The 19,265-nt window shown below is 41.1% G+C and overlaps 1 protein-coding gene and 1 long non-coding RNA gene across 18 annotated transcripts in view; one reads left to right on the top strand and one right to left on the bottom strand.

Moving 5' to 3' along the window:
- Positions 1-2,999: 2,999 nt before the first annotated feature.
- On the bottom strand, positions 3,000-6,530 carry LOC309712445. Its single transcript, XR_014278295.1, has 3 exons — positions 6,241-6,530; positions 3,130-3,247; positions 3,000-3,042 (listed from the first exon to the last, which is right to left on the bottom strand). It is a non-coding gene; the product is annotated as an uncharacterized lncRNA (long non-coding RNA).
- Positions 6,531-13,301: 6,771 nt separating this feature from the next.
- baz2ba (bromodomain adjacent to zinc finger domain, 2Ba) overlaps positions 13,302-19,265 on the top strand; it is a 68,482-nt gene continuing 62,518 nt past the window's right edge. For 16 of the 17 annotated variants that reach the window (XM_082531553.1, XM_082531557.1, XM_082531552.1 and 13 more), the window contains exon 1: positions 13,303-13,599. The gene's annotated coding sequence lies outside the window, so the exon portion shown is untranslated. Of the gene's footprint in view, positions 13,600-19,265 lie in introns of all 17 variants that reach the window. The other variant, XM_082531561.1, reaches the window with a different exon arrangement.

Below are 19,265 nucleotides of genomic sequence, written 5' to 3'. Positions count from 1 at the left end.
CAGAGCCGAACAACACCCCCGTGTGGCCGACAATTCAGTCCTGTTTTTAATGTTTTAGTGCTCAGACTGATGTAACGACTTCTCTCTACTTATAATGAGATTTACTTCACTAAAGCAGACTGCTTAAAATCTGTTTACAGTTACTTTACAAATTAAGACGCACATAGAAAAAAATAGAAATGAATTAATAAATAAATGATTAAAGACAGTACACCATTGTTTATGACATCCATACAAATCAATCAGTAATGTTAAAATGCTGTTAAAGCACTAATACCGCTGTAAAAAAAAGTTTCAACTAGGGATCATTCAGCAGTTATGACTGATGAGCACTTTAGCCTTTAATATTTAATGCTGCTGACTTAACTCATGATTTCTTCTGCTTGTAATTAAGTGTTTTTGCATCAATTATGTTTCCATCTCCATTTCACGTCTGAGACAAGGCAGGGTCAAGAAAAAATGAACAATATTTCAGATCTCCATATCATACAAGTTTTTAACATCCTTTCAGATTCATCTCAGAAATGACGAAAATGTATGTTTCTTGGTCCACACAGAGTGGTCCACAGTGACAAAGCAAAAACAAAGTGCTTTCACTGGGGAAAGTTCTAAGGAGCAATCCTAGTTCCAGCTTGTTGAATTGTTTGATTAATATGCAAATATGGATGGTATCAATACCAACGCTGGTATTTGTATTGGACCATACTGGCGTGATAGGATCGATGCTTTGTTTCATCCAGGGGCGTAATTTCCAGATCCAGCCAATATCGGACTGATACCAAAATTTGGAGTATTGCACAACACTATTGTTCGAGCCCATTCTCCTAAACTAATAAGCCACGAAGCAGACAGACAATGGGAGGCATGGTTGCAAGAAAACATTGGCTTATTTTTAAGTGAGGGTGGCAAGGTTGCTGGAGAAATATTTAGACTGGGCATAAGTCTGGGGCAGATGGAGCAGGGAAAGGGGGGTGGGGGTAGGGGGGAGCTAGGCACAGCAGAGTAAAGAGAGTACAGAAAGTTAAGTCTATCTGGGGGAAGCAGAGCTGAGTGTTGGTGTGCTGTGTTTGTTCCAGTGACAGAGGAGCTTTGGCGCAGACAAGAAGTGGAGAGCAGGGGTTGGAGATGAAGCGGGCAGAATCGCAGGGCAGATGGAGGAAAAGGGATTTTCAGAAGTGCACGTGACACAACCAGTTTGGATGGAGCGTGTCAGTGTACAGGGATAAGCAGGTCTCTTCAGAGATGCTCTGTTTTGGTTCAGGTACTCTGACACTGTAGTGTTGAGTTGTGTTAGCATTCAGGAGTTTGCTGAAATCCTCTCCTGTGTTTCCACAGCAGTATTTTTCAGGTTGTGTTGATGAAGTATAACCTTTTTTGAATTCTTAAATCCCGAGTACTGTGAAACAGGTATTCACTTAAGATTGACATATATTTTACTGCATGCACATTTTATCCTCACCAGTCTCCCAGTCCATGTCACAGAAGAGTAACCTCACAGTCTGATACCCCTACCACTGTGTTTGGCTTCTGGCAAGGTATTGATGAGCTGATACTCATTGCCTAGTGTCCTTGACACATAATGATGGGAATAAGGGTCAAATAGGTCAGTTTTTTGTGTCTCCAGACCTGGGAATTTTGCTTTTCGTGATCTGAGAGTCATTTAATTACTTTCTGTCAAATACCCAGTGTGCTGACACGTGGTTTTAACTAAGGACTGGAATGAGTGATGCACAAACAGTTGTCCTTCTGTAATGTTCTTCCACCTCCACAAAAGGAAATCTGGACCTGATTCTACAGAGTTCTAGATTGGCTTTTATGGCCAAGGCTCTTTCTGATTATTCCTTTTGACTGGGTAGTTATATTTATATAGGAATATGTCTCTTGAGATCTTTTTAAATTGATGGTTTGACACCCAAATGTTAGTATTAGCTGTTATAAAGCTTATTGACTGCTGACTAATGTTAATCTGTTGTGAATAACAACATTTTCACATAACTGTGTGCAGTCATTTTCTGTATGACTTAATTAGTCTCTCACAGCAATGCAGAGGAAATTGGCTCACTTTTCTTTACAGCATTGCTGCAGTTCATTGAGATTGTGGGCATTTGTTTATACACAGCTCTCTTGAGCATTTCAGATGAGTTGAGGTCTGGGCTTTGACTAGGCAATTTCAACCCCTCGATTCTTTTCTTTTTCAGCCATTCTGTTGTAGTTTTGTTGTAGAAATCATTGTCCTTTTGCGTGACCCAGTTTAAGCCAAGCTTTAGCTGTTGGACAGATAGCCTCGAATTTGACTAGGATACTTTGGAATGCAGAGGAGTTTGTGGTCGATTCAGTGACTGGAAGGTGCCCAGGTCCTTGCATTACTCCTTCACCACAGTTGCTGTGAGGTGTTTGTGCTGATGTGCTGTGGTTGATTTTATCCAAACATGCATTATGTGCACTAAGAAAAGACATCCGCACTTTGGTCTCATCTGATCAAAGGACATTGTTCCAGAAGGCTTGCGGTTTGTTCAGATGCAACTTTGTAAACCTAAGCTGTGCAGCCATGCTTCTAGGGAAAGCGGCTTTCTCCTGGCGACTCTTCCAAACAAGCCATACATGTTCAGTCTTTTTCTAATTTTTCTGGGCATTTAATATGCCCGCAGAGGCCTGTAGAGTCTGAGATGTAGCTGTTGTTTTTCTTTTCAGTTTCTCTCAGCATTGCACGATCTGACCTTGAAGTGAATTTGGAAGATTGGCAGCTGTCCTGAATATTTTTCACTGGTGAATAATCTTTTGCACTGTGGAATGACAGACTTCATATTGTTTGCAAATGTCCTTATAAGCTTCCCCGCTGTGATCAAGTGCATTTTATTATCAGCACATGGCTACTACTTACCCTCTTAATTCATATGTAAGCAGTAAAGGTGGACTTTTTTCAGAGGACTGCATACGACCAAATGAAAACTTTCTTTTTACATGTATGTTTGGGTTCCTTATCTTTGAGATCCACTTACATGCATTTGTATGATGGAATTTGAGCTTGATTTTCTTGTTTACCTGGAGCACAGAAGGAAGTGGGTAATTATAAAGAACAGTACATTTTAATAAGGTACTGGACAAATTGTTATTTTAAACATCACTTACTCCCAAAATTTCAGAGTCATTCCTTCCATCAGTGGGCTTCAAATCAGTGTTGGAGGAAGCTCAAGGATCACAGACGGATGGGAGCCAGAGCTCAACTAAAAGTGTCAATGCCTGAAAGCTGAGGTAACACACACACACACACACACACACACACACACACACACACACACACACACACACACATTTATATAAACACCCAGATATACAGTTACAGTCGTGTTTCCATCACTTCAGAGTTGATCATTTCTTGGAGATACACACGCATGATGCACGGACAGAGAGCGAGAGAGGGGGCTGACGTCATTATGAAAGCCACACAGGCAGCTAATAACCACTAAGGGGCGCTGTAGCTCACACTTTCTTCCATGGCCTCTTTGAACTGCGCTGTTGTTTGTATGCCATAACTTGGTGTTTGTTTAGTCAGGGAGGCAATTAAAGCCAATTTCAACCGGTTTAATTAGATTGATTTGAATAATTGCTTTGAAAGGCATTGTGGATCCCACCATCACAGTAAATCCAGGATTAGGAGCATTCAAATGATTTACATACTTTTAACTCACGTCTAATTTAGTAGACCTCAGGAAGCACTGATGAGAGATAAGCCTTAACACAAACCTTTTTTATTCGTTTTGTTTTGTACCATGAGGTAATTGTATTTATTTCTTTTGCTTTTTTTTTTTTTTTGCATTTGCATTTGCGTAAGATTCATTTAAAATCACGAGCGCAGGACTCGTGTTAAGTGTGTGGGGGGTCCAGGAAGGTCAGCGTGGAGCAGAGTGGGAGCATTGTTGCACAGCAGATGCATAATAATGTGAAGGTCAACAAGATGCTCGTCGTGCCCGGTAAAATGTAGCGCTTAAAGGGCCCAGCAATCCATTATTGCTTGCATGTGTACAACGGTGAACAGTGATCAAACCAAGTGTAAATCTGCCCAAGGCCAACTGAACAAGAGGTGAAGGAGAACCAGTGATAAATATAGGGAAAGGGATAAATATAGGAGGGTGGAGCTGCAGATTAATTGCTGACAAAAAGGATGCCTGACCTAGACAAATGAGAAAGTGCAAGGTCTGGTGAGTTGGGGAGGAGGCCTCGCAATCCCAGTCGAAGGTCTGTAGGCCAGTGTCCCCCCTACCTTCTCCCCACTTTGCTCCTTCGCACACGTGATTCTGCACACTGCTAAGTGAAGGGAGACTTGAAGCTCTTCATCCCCCCCAGTGCTGCTGATAGGATGATAATGGAGCATTCCTTGGAGCTGTTTCTCATTCATGGTGGCTGTGACAAGGGAGGAACATGCTTTCTATCCACTGGGGGCAGCTAACTCTTTCAGATCCCATGCATGTAACCTGAGATTTGCCCTCCTCTTTCTTGAATCCTCTTATGTGTGTGCAGTGGATATGAGATGGATACTTACCTGTCTCTGTGAGCTGCTCTTTTTCTTCGTTCTTTACCCAGCGCTACAGGCTGGTGCAACATCAAAGTTTCATGGTGTAGATAGGAAATGCAAATTATTATTACAAATTGACGGTGGGTCTCCGCCTCAGGTTTCTTCCGGACTGTGTTTGTCGAATTCAGAGTGCTCAAAGACATTAACAGTGTCTAACAACATCTGCTGGAATATGGAGATGCAGATGTTTACACTCCCCTCATGAGACTGACTTTAACTGGAGAAGTAAGGCACAGAATAACTGCAAGAATGTCTGGATTTGTCCAGCACTGTGTAATCGCAAAGGAATGTCCTGAGACATTTCTGCTTTTCCTCTACAAGACCCCTCTTTTCCCACGGCTCGTCCAGGTCTTGAGAATCCGTTTCCTGTCTCTCTCTCGCTCTCTCTCCCTCGTGCTCTCTCCCTTCCTCCCTCTCTCTTGTTCTGTGCCTCTGTTTGTGGACACCACAAAGGCTGGTTTATAGGAGGACTGCACAATGCAAGCCCAGTGTCGTCAAGAGCACAAAGAGCAAGAGTCCTTGCCTTCTGAGAAACCTCTTGGAGGAAACATGCAGGCCAAGGTTTCTGAGTTGTTGTTGTTTATTTTATTTTTTTCCCCTGTAGCCTGAATGAAAAGCTGGATTCACAGACACAAACAAACTGATAAGCACACACCCTTATCTTGCTGTCTAGAGGGGGAATCAGAAAGTTTTTAAGAAGTTATTTTCTAAAACTGGGAAATTATTTAGAATGCCCCCCCACACACAAAAACCACATAAAGAATTGTGACAAATTTAATGACAATTTGGAAAACAGCCAAACTGCATTTAGTTCATCAGAGTTTGCCTGGTTTTAGGTGATGGTAGGCTGCATTTAAGGTGCTTTAAAAGCCTAGTTCACACACACACACACACACACACACACACACTGCCAGACGTCTGAACAGATCAGTAACAATAGGGGGGGGAAGCAAGGCCACATGTGTTAGCACTTTAGGTCACATGTTTTGTGGGGGCACCATCAAAAATACTTGTATGCTATTTGTGGACACTCTTCTCTCAGCATGCTCTTCACCAATTAGCGAGAACAGGCCTTTTATTTTAATTCGCACGCATTCACAACATCATATGCTAAAAAAACGCCAATGCCAAACAAAACAACAACAAAAAAAAACCTTACACGTCATTGATTTAGTTTGGGACTTTTACCAAAATCTTTAAAAAAACAACAACAAAAAAACCAGACAAATAACAACAATACAAATTTAACCCCACACGAACACAAAAAACACGCAGAGGTTTCACCGAGAACGCCAAGAACATTTGTTGTTCTTAATGTTCCCCAGACACAAAGTGACATCTGCCTCGCTCTCTGCATGCCTGCTGCTCTTTGTTCAAAAGAGCACTGAGGGGAGAGCACATTGAAGGCAACGATGATGTCACCATTGTGATCATTACTGTGCTGTGTGGTGCCCTATTTTTGACCAGGCGTCACTGAGGGCAGGCCAGAATGTCTGCCTGCACACTGCCAGGAGGAACAGCGGCCTGCCAGTGTTAATTAACACAGGGCCTGTTTGCATCCGTCTTAAGACCACCCCCACAGGCCCACCTAAGTCTAAGTGCACATGCTCATCAACACATGCATAATTTGAGCTCACCGACAAAGGTTTGCGCATGTGTTTTTTTACCTCGCGGTCCTTTGTTTTGGGCACCGTTTGGCTTCCTTTCCTTGTCTGGGCCTTGCAAGTGAATTATTTATTCAGCCTACTCTTCTGTGGACATATCCTCACTACTTGTGCATGTGCTTCCTGCCTGTTTGCTTTCAATAACGTCAAGCTTGAATTCGGCATTTATGGCTATTGAGTAACTAATGACTACTCCTGCCCATCTGTGGTAGACTCCACCTAAGTATAAACATGTGAGCTGCATAATTTATTTAGCCTGTTGAGGAACGTAAGCGAGACTCTGATAAAATAATACAAACATGCAAGGTAGGATTAACAGAATAGTAGTCTGAGTGTGTGTTCAGTGTTAAAGCTAAACTAACTGTGATCCTGGAAGGTATTTGATGCGTATTTGTATCGGTATAGTAAAGCAGATCAATGCGGAGTCAAAATGCAGGTTTTATTTTTACATCATAGTGACGCCACCATGCTTTAAGGGTTCACTGACCTTTTGTGCTCATAGCAAAACTTTCAAACATGCAGGTGTGATGAACCGACAGATGTTATCACCTTTTGACTTTAGCATTCCACATCTTACTTGCATTTTATAACCGACTTACACTTCATAACTTACACTTGATTGTTGAAGTTCTTTTCTAGCATCTGGCTTTTTATAAAGAAAATTGGGGATTTTTTTTCCCCTCCTAAAGGTCATTTCATTTGCTCACTAATTATTAGCACGCAGAAATTCTTGAACTACAGATGTAGTCTTGAAGCTTTCTATTTTGATTTTCAATTTAAAAAATAAACAATAATAAAGGCTCTGTGAGCTGAGGAAAAGTTGGGAATTGGAGTAAGCTGTTGGGCACAATTAGAGGTGTATTTTTACACCCAGTGTCTCAGTGTTTTGGATGAAGTCCTCTAAAACACTGAGCAATCAGGCTCAAAGGCAGATATCGGTGCATGACGCACACAAACCAAGATTTTGTTTCTCTGAGGCATTAAAGATGTTCTTACGGAGAAATCGCCAAAAATATATCAACCGCAGTGTAAAATGTGCTCGAAGTATGTGACCAATTCAAAAAGCTCTTCTCTCTATGTATGTCTGTGCGTTATCTATCACTATATCTATCACTCAAGTGATGGCTGTTAACTTGTTTTGTCTTTTGCATGGTTTATTGTTGATTTTCTTTGAAATAATGTGAAAATAAAGTCCTAAAGTAGGAAATTTCTTCAATAAGTTTAATGGATGTTGTTATGGGAAAAATGGCTCAATTAGCAACTCTCACGTGTCGCATGTTGCGACATCAAAATTGTAAAGCCACACATTTCTCTGATGTTTAAGACAAACAACAGCAAACGTGTGACATCACAAGCAACAGGAACTCCTCCAAACACTAAAACCACAGCCCGCTCTCCAAAACATTTTGTCTTTGTTTATCCATTTGCTGATTAAAAAGAGCACTGTTGCCGGCCAGCCATGGTTATGTGGACATTATGCCTGGAAGGGGATCTATCTTTTTCTTTTTTTCTCACACATTTTATAACAGCTCTTAAGGGTTTATGTAGTTCAAACACACCCCTGGAATGAAAATGAAAGCTCATTCGGTGTCAGGATTTCTGAAGACCTTGACACATACCACCTGAAAATAGCTCATGTGATATGCGTTGACGTTATTGCTGTATTTAAATTAGATGTTAGGGTCTTAAAATAACCTGAAGGTAGCATTTTAGCACACCGGATTTGTTTTTGTGCTTTTATTTCTATACCAGAGAGGCGACAAGAAAAGGTAAAGGAGACCAACACGGAGGACAGACTGAAGCCTGAAGCCACAAATATGGTCTCTTAAAGTTTTCCACACCAAGATACACAGAGGTATTTCGTCCTTAAAAGGAATGCTTCAGATGTGGTCACATGTAGGTCCTGAAAGCACTTGTGTGTCAGGCAGCTCATTCCATGATTTAGGCATGAGACATAACTGCAGTCACACCAAATATGTATGAGACATCTTATATATTTATAGATATTTACAAAAGTGTCTATCGTTATCTTGTTTTGTTCTGAATGTGGAGCAAATGAAAGGGGCGAATGAGCCACGTTTGACATATTGTTTTCTTGCTGCGGTGCGTGCGAACCAAACTCAGCCTGTTGACAAAACAGTAATCCATATCGCACAAACGCTTACACCGATCAAATTACATCTGCGAGATAAACTCAAAGATTTGAGAAGTTTCTCTCTGGATTTTTTTTTCCAGAATAAAAGGAACCAGCCAGTTTCACAATTAAAAAAGAAAAAAAAACTTTGACAGTTGGCAGTTTCAGCTTGACTCTTTCCACTGTGTAATTTTCTGGATAGTGTGAGAGACGCTACACTGCCAAAACTGCAATGATTATGTCTTCATATTTTTTTTTAATGCCAGAAGTGCATTGCACAATGTTGCATAATCTTCATTTAAAAAAGGTGCTGATTTCTTGTGACTTTTTGCTTTGTCCCAAAAGTAAGTGTTTGCACTAAATAGATTAAATCACATAGCACGAAGCTTAGCTCCTTTCACATTAATTATGAGTTCCAGCTTAAATACAGTGGAGTGTAAAAAAAAAAAAAAAAAGTATTTCTTTTCCTTGCTTTGATCTAAAATTTTCAGGTAAATCTGCCAAATCAAACTTGTCAAAGTCACTGCCTAAAGAGAAACAAAACAAAGCGCTTTGCATGCAGAAGCTGAACACTGTTGAATCTGATGACAGTGACGTCTGTCAATATGAACCGAGAGCTTCACAGGAATTAGCACTTGAGTGGAATCTCATGAAAGGAAGCTTTAGCTTTCAGTTACAAATCACTAGCAGGTGATTTAAAAAAAAGTCTCTGTGGAATTACAATAATGTTCCTGGTTTATTTTATTTTTTTAATCGTACATTATTAAAGTAAGGTTTGTGCATTTATGTGTAAGGCTGTGTAAACTTTGTAGTAAGAAAATTAGACACAAGACAAACTGTGTGACGTGTACCAAAACTATAACTAATATTGGGCTTTCTATGTAGGTCAGAGAAAAGAGGAAAAACACTGAATCCTGACTTAAAATAATAACAGAACAACGGCAAGTGCACCAGTCAGTTATCTATCAGCGTATGCTCCGCTGTCAAAGATATGTCTGCCGTGGACAGAAATCAAAGCTAGTTATATGTAAACTATGATAAAGCAAGGCACTGAAGCTTGAAATTCCTTCAACTGTGAAAGTCATTTCCCTTGAAAAATCCCCCTCCGCTTCATCTGTCACAAAATGCAGAAAACAAGAGAAATCTTACAGTCGCAGGACGCAAGTAACGCCTGTTTTTAGTGTGCACATCTGTTTTCCCTTCTTTTCTGTCTTAGTGTCATTAGTGGCCTTATGATTGGAGGGGGAAATGCTGTTCTCACGTTGATGAAATTATAAAAACTAGGAGGTCGACTGCAGTTAGCTGTATTTAACAGCAGGGTTTCTCCAGGGCGATATTCATATGGACTTGAAGGAAAGTACTGGGTTGATTACCGTAGCTAAACCCCTGCACTTAGGCGCAGATTTAGCAAATGGAAAATCTGCTGACATTTTGTGTGGCGTGTGTACACAGTGACGCGGGTGAAGATGTTTTTATTTGATTCAAGGTCATTTGGCTTTGCTCAGGTTGGGGTGACATTTGCTTGTGATCTCATTCTTCATGGAGAGATGCATCACCGTGGAGCTGAGAGTTGTTTCTCCACTTTTCCTGGCACAAATGACTCCTCATTCCCAGAAAAGGAACATGCTATCTCTCTCTCCTCTCTTTCTCTCTCTATCGGTCACACACTGACAACATGTGCACACAGACTGCATCTCCTCAGTGAATGACAGTGTGAATGTACCTCATCAACGAATGAGTCACTCTACTACTCTGCTATTATGATGATTTCTCCCTTCTGTGTATTACATCATGCAACAGAGGGTTCTGCTCAGTTACATTCGCCACAATAAACACTCTCTGAGTGCACTCATTTAGACTGTGTGGGGATTTCAGTCAACCTTGCAAGGAAAACATTTATTTGATCTTCCAAATCACTTTTGGGGTAAGTTTTGTGTACAAGTAAAAGCACAGGATTTCCTTAAGCTGACACCGGGATGGATGAGAACACCTGTAACATCCTTTTCTGTAGGTGTCTCTGGCACTGAAGGTCATGCATTGATGGATGTGGATTCCCATATACCGTAAGCTCTATAGTGAGGCTTTCAGAATATCTCTGATAAACCTTTATTGGTAAGAGATAGCAATCAATAACAGCGCTCACGTGGCGTAACTGCTGAATTTTTATGCCAGCCAGGGAATATGAGTGTTACTTGAGGTGCACACACAGATATTCTACATATAGCAGCCAAAAATTGGTCCCTTGTGCTTTAATCGCACAGGCGGTTCAAATCATTGACTTTTCAAATCATTACATCTCACACAGCATTGTGCTCAAGACCACTGATGTATTGAAAGGATGCTACAAAGAGAGGATCCTGCACGGATGGGAAGAGTAATTACTGTCCGGTTGCAGGGTTCTTACATTAATCCAAAACAAAAGATTAAATTAAACTCAACTGTTATAGCAGTGCAAGATAATCAGAGGCAGGGAGGAACAATAGCGCTCGATTCACTTCATACAGCAGAACATTGTCTTAATTTAATTTATTGGGTGTTTATTTAATACTTATTATGTAGGACACAACAATAAGTGAGGACTAATTCAATTGCATAAAAAGACATCCTTAGGCCACTTTTCTTGTGTGTGAACACTATTTTAAGCTCCATTTATGGTGTTCAAATTAAACATCTCAGAGTTGCTGGAAGCTTCTCGTGTTAATGGAATCCCACATAGCGGATTGTGTGGGGAAGAGAGCAATCTGTATTCCCTGAATGTGTCTGGGCGAAAATCAATAAATGCAAGCACAGCTCCTCGCTTGTGATGGCTGTCCCTGTCTTTGCATGCTGGACTAATAGAAAAATAATAATTAAATTTAAATCACCAGATTAATTTGTTTTCCATCAGTCTCAGGAGAGATCCTTTTTTTTTTCCTGTTTCTTTAGTGGCTCATTATACTTTCTAATCAAGACAAAAAAAAAAAAAAGTCCCTCTTTTAGACAGACATGCTGTCTCCCTTCCCCCTTCTCTTCCCTGTGGTGTGCTTTCTCGCATTGCAGTCATTGTGCTGGCACTTATTATGTTACAAATGACCGAGGTACGGCAGGCATTCTCAGTGTGCATGCAAAGAGGGCCCACCCTTCTATGCTACTAGCGCCTTCTCCTAATGACGATGCTCAGAGTGCCCCCCCACTCACCCACCCACCACCAGCACACACGCCACCCCACCCCCCAGCCCACCATTCCCGCCCCCATGTGCTCTCTTTAATGAAGATTCTCCAATGCAATTAAAAATCCTTGCTTCTTGCTGCTACTGTATGACAAACACAGCCACTGTCATTCCTCATGGCCTGTCATTCCTGCTACAGGAGGCGGAGGAGATGGAGAAATACACCAGGGTGCCAGTGGCTAGAGAGACAGATAGAGAGGATTTTGAGAGTGTGTTTGTGTGTGTGTTTGAAGAAGAGCCCCCCCCCCCCCCCCCCCCCCCCCCCCCCATCTCAACAGGTAATGGAAAGGGGCAGAGAGAAAAAAAAATCAATGACCAAAGAACATGGAGAGCACGCTTATGAAATGGCTTTAACTGCACACCACAAGCTGAATAAGGGGTTCTGTGTCCATCCTCCAAAAACTCGAGTGAATGCCGTATCGGATCTTCCACCTGAACACCACCTCACCTTTCTTTTTCCTCTCTTTTAATATTACACCTAAAAATGACTGACTTCTGAGTAACATCTTTGCAATTCTTGCAATAGCATCAAAAACACTGGGGTGACACTTTTAGACGCTGTGACATAAGAACAGAGAGGAGAAAGACGGAGGGGGTGGGGGAGAGAGGAAGAAAGGGAGAGAGAAAGAGAGAGAGAGCGAGAGAGGAATCAGGATACATTTATGGTCATTTATAATGTTTATGAAGCATTAATATGAATGTGCCCGTAAACCAATACTCCATCACTCTGCTAACAATGAGTTCATTGTTTGTGTGTGATTTATGAGGTGTCTATAAACTAACAGTGAACAGTTTGTTAATCCACTATAATACCTGTTAAAATGGATACAACCAGTGGTGATGTGACACGCAGCAAGAGAGACAGACCCGCGCACACACATACACACACCAGTCAGCTCTGCTGTGACCCATCCTCATCCTCATCAGGGTGGGGCACATAAGAACAGTTGCCCACTCCATCTGCAAAAAAAAAACTCCCCACCACCACCTCTCCACCCCACCCCCTTGTTGTTTTCCAGTTGAATGAAATAATCTTCCCCCGTCTGGAAACCCAGTCTGGGTCAGAGGGCCTACGTTCAGCCTGTTGCTTATTGTGTGTTTAGAAGAGGATGTAAAGCATACAATTAGGCACAGATGGCTGTCTTTGCCAGGCAATGTATTGATCCAAACCCGATGAAGGGCTGCCCCGTTTTCTGGTTTTGTTTCACAAATGCCTCCCCTAAGTTGGAGCCTTTATGTAACTGGCTTGTATTTGCTTGATCATGTAACATCTTGTGGGGGCTTAAAGAGAGACAAACAGATAGATCATCTGTAACTATGTTGAATACTGCCTAATCAAGAAAAAACACCCTTTATCATTAGGTTTGGCGATATTCTAAAAGTGCCTACAACTTTAATCATCTTTCACCTTTCAAAATAAATCCACAAATAAGACAAAATGAGAGGATTTAGGCAACTTTTCTTTAAAAAAAAAATCATAAAATTTAAGCTATAATCCAAGTTATAGTAATTAATTAAAATGGTTAAGAATGTATAAAAGTTATTTTATTTTAATTTTTTTAAAGGTTTGTTTATTTCTTACACCATCAGCGGATAAGGCGCTAACAACATCATAAATAAAGTTCCCGCTACATCCCTGTCATGCCGTGGACCTAATGACAATGTCGCATTTAAAGTAATAACGGTCAATTACTGTATCCTTCCTTTACTACGGCCGCTGCACAAATAATAAGTTTTCTTTGTGTGGCAGTAGTGAGCTGACGTCAGGTCGGTTCCTTGAAGTGGAGCTGAATAAACCTTGAGAAGAGTCTCCTTCAATCTGCTGTTAGTAACTAACACACACACTCACACACCGAGACTCAATTACTGCCCAATTCCCTTCTTTATCATTCGTCCCCGACCTCTTTCATAACCAAAACCGACCAAGGAAAAAAAGAGGCGAGAAGAAGACCGAGCCGAAGTGTTAGTTGAACTAAAAAACCACGCTGGAAATAAGTAAAGTGTCGAAACTAAAAAAAGGTAAGTGTTTTATTTTCACTGACGCTGTTTTCGCCCCGTCACAGAACAGGCGATGAGCTGCGTACGGAGAGAGCTCGCTTGGCTTCGTTTCTAGTTTCTTGGCTTTTTTCAGCTCGTGTAAACTGCTTTATACATACTTTCCTGTTTTCTCGTTGCGGTGTAATTCATTCAGTCCGTGTGTCCCGTAGTCGTTAGCGATACGTTTGGTTAAAGTTTTTTCTCCTTTTTATGAAAAAAAACGAAGTGTTTTTTTCCTCCTCTCCTTCTTCGGAGTGTTGACCTGATAGTGGAAATCGTCTTTTGTGTCCCTCTTTTCCCTTTTCTCTCTCGCACCGTTCACTCCGGCGGTCGCAATTTGATAGCGAAATTAAACTTTTTCGAAAGCTTCGTGGTTTTGTTTGTGTTGTTCTTTTTTTCTTTTAATTTATCAACCGTGAAAATGTACAGTTGTTGGCTGTTTTGGCTGCCTATTCAGTGTAGTGGATGTTGTAACCTAAAGGGGGGGGGGGGCAACTACGAGGCACTGGACTGCCGTTGGTCCTCGCTAGTCCGTCCGTTAAAAAGCCATCCAGTTTAACAGTCCCCCGACGCGAAAATAAAACAATTAGGCGACAAATACATAAATATCCCCCTTCAGTTTGGATTAACTTGTACGTATAATATTAATTTCTCTTTGTACAGCGGTTCAGAGTTTGAGCTTTTTTTCCCTGTCGTGTCGCTAGTCGTATTGCTGGCCAGCCTGCTGGGGAGCTGTTATCGCGGTCGCTTCCTCAAACCGAGAGGCGTGCAGGCAAGCTAGCAGCCGCTTGGCCGAGTTGTTGAAATTTATCCCTTTGTGTATATTACAATATCCTCCATTTTTTCTGCCCCTTCCAAAACAACAAGCCTCTCGCCATCTTGGTTATTTTAAATTCGTCCACCGCCCCCCCCCACACCAAAGCACCCCCACCCCTCTCTCTCTCTCACACACACACATACAAACATCCAGGCTACTTTAAAAGGAAATGGACGTTTTTTTCCTCAAGTTTTACCAAAGTTTTAGACTTGGTAGAGGGGGAAAAAACGAGACGGGGGATCGCGTCCCGTGTGTGTTCTTTTATTTTCCTTTTTGAAAGGAAATTAAGGTGGCTGATAGAGTCGCAGACGATCATTTTAAGGCAGTTTTACTTCGATGTTTGGTGCTTTAAAAAAGCAAATACAAAGTGACGTGTGGTTACATGTCAGGATTCTCTTGTTTTGAGACGTAAGTGGAGAGGCTGGTGTTTTGAGACAGGCGTCGATAAACAGGCGCATTTGTGATGTTTTAAGATAATACTGTTGATAAATGTGAGATCGGCGTTTACTCGGTGCTGCCCAATGTTTGTCTTTGCAGCTAAACATGAATGAATGAATGAAGGAAGGAGGGGGGAAGGAAGAAAGAAAGGAAGGAAGGAATGATATAAGGGCAAATTACTTGGAATGATATTAAGGGAAGATTATTTTTAAAAAATATAATTTTCATTGGATTTTAATTGGATTTCAGTATAAAAAAGTGATTAGGTATGATTAGACTCACAAAAGTTATATAAATAGTATTATGTTAAAAAAAAACAGGTCCTTCCTTCTTCCTTCAGCTGTTGTGGTTTAGCTGAATAGATCTGTGAGCGATAAGTTTGCTAGATTGACAGGTTTAAGACGTGCACACTGGCACACATGCACCTCTAGCCTTCCTTTGGATTATCTCTTAGCTGAGCCATGATACTTGCTTGCAACAGTTTAGACTGAAGACTTTTAGCAGACTGGAAAATGGTGACCTTATTTATTTTGTGTCATCCATCTCACACAAAAAATGTGTCCCTGCCCCTTACAGTTACAACTTGATCTCACTTTTCTTCCCCATGTCCTGTAAAGCAGTTTGAGAAAAAGGAGGGTGTTTAGGGTTGGAGGGTGTAGTGGAAGGAGGGGGACAAAGAAAACAAACTGAACAAATGCTTTGAAATGGAAAATCAGATCATTTCACCTCCCACCTCTTTTGTTTGCCCGTTTATTGCTGCAAAAGCTGGAGTGCAGAGGAGCAGATGTTTAGCCAAACATGAAGGCGCGGTGCCTCTGTCCTTATGGGGATGGCTCTCCCTCCTCTCACTGCTGATGCATCGACATGACAGCTGCTTGATTTCATGGAGCTGCTAAGAAGCCATTAGTGGTATCAGTGAATTGAAACGGAACAGTGTCTCCCAGTTTTCTATCACAACTCTCTTTTGTTGGCATCTTTTTTTTTGGTGCGGATTTGTTTGAATATATGTGTGAGTGTTTGTGCTCCCGTGTACGTATGCGCGTGTGTGTGTGTGCGCGCAAATGCTGCAGCTGAACATACAAACCGACAAGAAGTGGTAATATATTTGTGCAGCGTGTTTTCTCATAATTTGAGAGAGACTGAGCAAGAGCAAAAGTGAAAAAAGGGGAACAAATCTGTCAGAGTTTGTTTGCCATGTTGGTTTGAAATGAAAGCACACTGTGCTACCTCAAGCACACTCAAATCAGAGATGTCTCTCCTTGCCAGGCCAAGGGGAAGAAAAAAAAGTCAACTCGCGGCTGGAGTTTTATTCTTTCTCTGCTTCTCCCTCTCAAATTGGAACTGTTGTTTTTGAAGAGATAAAGGAGGACTTCTGCTTGACTTGAACATTCAGGAATTAAGGATAGACATAGTTAAGCCCTATTTGCATGTCTACCAAAGTCACAGCAAACGGTTGCTATTGACTAAGCTGATTAGGTGAAATTAGGTTCACGAGCTCTATGTCTGGGGGTGCTGAATCTGACAGAACTTGGACAGCTTTTGAGAAGACAATCCCATGTGCACACAAGGCTGAATTCTCTATAATCCCTTGCTATTGAATATGGGGGCTATCTATTTTTTTTCTCTTTTTTGAAGGAAACCCATCCTTGTGTTCTTTTACAGATGAAATGAAGTGCGATTTATTAGGTGTGCATGATAGGAATGATCAAGTCATTGGTATGAGGCAGCTCTTGCTTAAAACTTTAATATGAGATAAAAAAAAATACGTCCACTCTATTAGGGATGCTTCCATATATCGGCTGAACACTGAGCCAATCACAGCCTTGTTGACAGATATGAGCCTATCAGCAAATGAGATGACATTTACCAATGGCAGTGGCTGGTCTTTATCTGTTGGGTCACATCAGTGTCATGCTGGTTAATTGGACAAACAGTTCAGCAAGAGGGAGAAATAAAAACAAAATAACAACAAACGCGCACGCATAAACCAGGGTTTTCCTCGGTTACAGACTGTCATTTAAGTCTGACTGGTGTGAATACAGTAAAGGCAAAGGAACAAAAATCAAACACGACTATGAGATATGTTGATAATTTAAATGGTGCCTTATTACAACGGGCAATAATATAAATGGGTTATTATTCATATCATGTATGCTTTTAGATTTTAGTTTAACGGCTTTCCTCCTAAATATGCTGAGCACTAACCTGTTTTGAATGAGAAAAGCTAACACACTATTTTGTTTGTGTTCCTAAAAACTTCTGTGATGAGTGAGTAGAGCTTAGATCTTGTTGTTTAACATGCATTTTGTGTGATTAGAGTAGAATTAACTTTATCACCATGGTGGGAAGCACTGGGACAAAGCGAATGAAATGCAGTGATAATTCAACCCGATGTGCAAAAACATAGTGTTATGTGCAGAATGTACAAGTGTATAAAATGAAAGTCTTACAACATGGGTGATGTTATAACTTACAGCATGTACAGTTTCTTAGTGTGTATATCAGGAGTGTATCGTGCAGCTTATGTCAGCTTAGGTTCACACCTTGTATATTTGAATATGCCTCCACATTCGTCCCATGCGACCACATGTGATCAGGTCTCACTTTAACACTGAACACGTACAGGGACTGAAATGTGTTGCCGTCTCTAATGTACTTCCCTTGAATAATGTGCTGGAATTAATAGAATAAGAAATGCTATACAGTCTAGCTCGATGATGTCTCTAATCTTCCGCTTTCCGACTGGCTGATTGACTCTTTGGCCCAATTGGAAATCAAAGCGTTTTCAATCTAAGAGAATCTATTTTGCCTGATATTGTTGGCGCCTGCTGTTGCACATTTTAATTGGCGCCCAAATGAATACCTGCTTCTGCTTACACCGAGGACATCAGTTAAATAGCTGGTCCTTCAGTGTGACCCAAGGTGCTCTTTTCCTGTGTGGCTCAGACCTTTACTTAGAGCAGTGCACTTCGTATTGGATCACTACAACATCTAGTAATGCCAGGCGTGAATAGGGTTTTAGTTGCAGATTTTGATTTTAACCTCAAATTCTTTTTCCTTGATGTCACTATCATTGGTGATTAACAAAGTAAATCCTTTAATGCAAAATATGAAAAGTGTCCCTGTCCCCTTGGCTGATTGTGCCATCCCAGAGCCTCGTTCACATATGAAGTATTTTGCTCTTTGCACGTTGTAAATGATGGTTGGTTGTAGGTGATGGCTGGGGGCTGGAGCCTTTCCCAGATGTCATAGACTGAAAGGCAGGGTACACCTTGGACAGGTCGGCGGTCTGTTGCAGGTCTAACACAGAATTTACCTCCCCGTTATATGTCAGTCAGCTGTTTCACTTGCAGTCGCTTGTAATGCTCGCCTCAAACTTGAGATAAGTTTAACTCAGGGCCCGCCCACTTTGCATCGCTAACGGTCTCTGAATTTCATTGACATTTCATGTTGCCACATCTCTGCCAGTCTCTTCCTGTTTGTACAGCCCTTTAGAAAAGTGGCGTTATGCTTCAAATCAAGACTTAAAATGAATCAAGCAGTGTTTTTTAGGGGTAATGCAGATCCTGACGATAAAAGAAAAAAGAAAAAAAGGGTTATTTGAAATTCTTGCGACTATTTCAATATTGTGCATTCGGTTACTGCGTCTCCCCTCACTGATTACATGATTTTACTCTGGGCTCATGCTTTGTAGTTTCTGTGTGACAAGATATGACAAAGTGGCTGATTTATGCATTCTTTAACCACAACAGCAGGAGGCTGAACTGATAATGAAAGACAAAAATAAACTTTCACATTACCATACACATGTATATTACTGAAATATTTACTAAGCTCTGTCTGAAGTGCTTCAGTCAGCCTAAATGTTTCAATGCATTGATGTCAGTAAGTTATATTTAGTCAGAGATTAATAAGATCTGCAAACAATCTATCGATAATAATGGCCATCTGGGAGCCCTGTCAAATCTCTGCATGTTAGCGCTGACACAGAGCTGTGAAATTTAAAGAGGAAGTAGAGATCTGCTCTGTGTTAACCAGATCCTTCAAGAACTAATGCAAGACACACTCCCAGTCGTCGGTCAGTCTTTTACTCGTGAATGTGCATGCACAAGCAAAAAAATAAAATAATGACAAATGAAATAATGCACCAAGAAACTGAGGACTTTAACAGATGTTTTTGAAGTAGACATTAATCCTGGAAAGACTAATGGTCCTTTGAGAAGAAGCAGCATTTTAGCAAAAGCCTTAAAAGCTTCCATGCATTAGATTAACAATGCGTCATATTGTTACAGATCAAATTGAAGCTTCTCTGTCCTCGTCTCGGTCTAGTGCTGTGAGCCGTGTGTTAGAGGCCCATGCAGGCAGATCACTTATTGATACGTGTCCACATGGC

The sequence above is a fragment of the Aulonocara stuartgranti genome (assembly GCF_965226115.1).
Source record: "Aulonocara stuartgranti genome assembly, chromosome: 1".
In the NCBI taxonomy this organism is placed as follows: Eukaryota; Metazoa; Chordata; class Actinopteri; order Cichliformes; family Cichlidae; genus Aulonocara; species Aulonocara stuartgranti.
Note: the sequence above shows the minus strand (reverse complement) of the source record. Positions and strands in the feature narration are given on the sequence as shown.